Source organism: Mus caroli, unplaced genomic scaffold, assembly GCF_978045245.1.
Source record: "Mus caroli unplaced genomic scaffold, Mus_caroli_1 scaffold_20, whole genome shotgun sequence".
NCBI lineage: Eukaryota > Metazoa > Chordata > Mammalia > Rodentia > Muridae > Mus > Mus caroli.
The window spans coordinates 54952209-54955424 of record NW_028227275.1 but is presented as its reverse complement, the minus strand read 5'-3'; positions in this window follow the sequence as shown (position 1 = coordinate 54955424).

The following is a 3216-nucleotide window of genomic DNA, read 5'->3' as shown; positions in this document are numbered from 1 at the left end:
GGGCCGAGCGGGCGCCGGCACCGCCTCCCGGCTCCCAGCCCGCCCCGTGCGGCCTGAGTCAGGCGGCTGGAACGTGACGGAGCGGGGCTGTGGGTGGGAAGCCTCAGACGGTGGCAGGGTCTCCCGGCCCCGGGACCAGTGAGAGCCCTGCAGGGCCTTTAGGTGACCTGTGGCTGCAGCTGGAGTAAGCCTCCTAGCCAGGTGTCTGTCCAGCAGGATATGGAGGACACTAGAGGTCTGTGTCCCAGGATTTGAGGAGGGCTGCCCACCAGGGCTGATGGAGCCCTCCCTCCCACGTGGCAGCCTTGCCTCTTCTGCTCCTCTTAGCCAACTGACACAAATCACAGCCCACTTCCTTCTTTAGGACCACTCGTTACACTCGTTAAGCTCAGCAAATACAGTGGAGATCTTTATATTCCCTGGACACAGGAGCCCTAGGCTCTTGATGCTGGGCCTGCAATGGGCATCCTGAGAGCACACTTCAGAAACAGGAAGTCACTTTACATGGGTAAAGTTGCTTTTGCCCCAAAGGAGACCATCTGACTTGGATGCCTAGTTCCCTCCCACATGGTAAAAAGAAAGAACCGACTTCCACAAGCTACCCTAAGATCTAAGTGCCTGCACCTACATACAGTGCAAACATATGGCATAATATAAAATAAATGTAATTTCAAAAAGAATTAAAGAGGGAGCCTGCAGGGCTGATTGCTCAAGGACCCCACTCCACCTTTCCCAGGGAGCCCCACCCTCCCTGGGGCAGCCTCGGGTGCCCTGACTCACATCCTGCCACCCAGCCTAATTGTCCCTGTATTCGTTTGCTTCTTTGTTGCTGTGATAAAACGTTCTGACTTAAAGCAGCTTGGGGAAGGGGCGGTTATTTGGTTTGCAGGTTACAATCCATAACTGAGGGAAGTCAAGGCAGGAACTCAAGGCTGGAACCTGGAGATCAGAACTGAAGCAGAGACCATGGAGGAGCACTGCTTATGAGGAGCACTGCTTATGAGGAGCACTGCTTATGAGGAGCACTGCTTACTGACTTTCATGCCTTGATTTTTTTTTTCAGCTAGCTTTATTACATAACCCAAGCCCATCTAGCTAGGGATGTATCACCCACAGTGACTTAGGCCTTCCTATAATCAATTTGCAATCAAGAAAATGCCTCCACAAATATGCCCATTGGCCCATCTGCTGGAAGCAGTCTCTCAGCTGTGAGGTTCCCTCTTCCTAGGTGTCTAGTTTGACAAAAGAACTATGACATTTCACCCCATCAGCTTGTCTCTGTTAAAGCATAGCCGTTCCTTTCTTATTTGTCCTTAAGGTCTCATGCTAGCATCCCAATATTTTAAATAGGTAGCACACACCTTTAATCCCAGCACTCGGGAGGCAGAAGCAGGTGGATCTCTGAGTTCGAGGCCAGCCTGGTCTACAGAGTGAGTTCCAGGACAGCCAGGGCTACACAGAGAAACCCTGTCTCAAAAAACAAAACAAACAAAAAACAAACAAAAAAACCAATAACTGGATAGTCTATATTATCTTTTTTTAAAAATCTAGTCTCTTAAATGTGGGCTACTGTAAAGTCTAAAATACTGACATACTTTAAGATTTCTTTATTTTATTTATATGAGTACACTGTAGGTATCTTCAGACACCCCAGAAGAGGTCATCAGATTCCATTATAGATGGTTTTTGAGCCACCATGTGGTAGTGATAGCAGAGTCAGTACCCAGCATGTGGGGCTCACGAATGCTCTTCTGGCCTCAAATCACTGAAGCTGCTCTGCTCTGCTAGCCTGCCATCCACAGAACACATGGCTTGTCTTGAAGGCTTGAGTCAACTCCTTTCCACAACTGCTGCTGTCCTTAGCATTTGTCCCACATCCCTGGCATCTCCCAGATCCTGAGTTCCCCACTGCGACTGAAACTGGACCTTCACCACAGACCTCCTGGCCCCCTTCTGGGACTCTGACCTTGCTATATAGTACCAAGCCTCAGCTGTTCTCCATGACCCTTCCAGGCCTTTGAAACCAGAACCATTTGGGAGCCTCTTACACATTGTTTGCCAAGTTTGATTGACAGCTTAAGATGCAGCCTTGGCCCCCACTTGGCCACAGCGTCTGTGTGGTGACCCTGAGAAACATTTCCCACAAGACTTTGCCTCTGCCTCCTGGGTGCTGGAATCAAAGGTGTGCGCCACCACAGCCCAGATCACTTCTACTGATTCTTATTTCAAATACATCATATGGATAACCCTGACAAACTCTGAAACTTCACAAGCCATGGTCTGCACTGCTCTCACTGTGGTCTTCCAAGTTCCCAGAACAGTTCCTTAAGCTCTGAGCACGCGATGGCATGAAAGCCACATGGTCCATCACCTTCTATAGTAGTTTGCTTCTCTGTGGCTATGATTTAAAACAAAATACTCTGGCAAAAAGTAACTTGTGGGGAAAAGAGTTTTAGCTGGCAAGCCAAGCCAAGGCAAGAACATGGAGGTAGGAACTTGTAGCTGTCTTTTGCTACTTTGTGGGGTTTTTCTTCCACTCTTCTTCACCCCTTTTCTCCCACCCTTTCAATTTCCTAACACAGGGTAAGAGAGAAAAAAGGATAGAGGGAAAAGGAAAGAGATCCCTGAAGAAAGCCAAGGAGAGAAAGGAGGGAGACATTATTGTTAGACTTCCTGCTGACTAGGGGTGTCCAGTTCCTTGGTGCAAGTTTGATCTTCACCATCAGGTTATCTAATTTCTTCTTGTTTCTTCTTTGTGCACACGACTTAACAACCCACGTAGCCTCTCAACCCACGTAGCCTCTCCTAGTGTTTGTTTATATACCCTTTGAGAACTCCAGAATTCCAAAAGTCACACAGTCTCAGGAACTCTCTGCCCCATATCGCACAAATACATTCGCATAATATTTCTGTGGTTTTCAAAGAAACCAAAATTACAGAATTGTCCCAGCAGGAACTGGAGTGGAGACTGTGGAGGGACACTGCTTGTTCACTTGCTTCCTCTGCCTTGCTTGGCTGCCTTTTCTTTCTTTCTTTTTTCTTTCTTTCTTTCTTTCTTTCTTTCTTTCTTTCTTTCTTTCTTTCTTTCTTTCTCTCTCTCTCTCTCTCTCTCTCTCTCTCTCTCTCTCTCTCTCTCTCTCTTTCTTTCTTTTTTTCTTTCAAGATTTTTATTATTTTTAACTGGTGATCATGGAAGCCAGAGGCATTCCCTAGAGC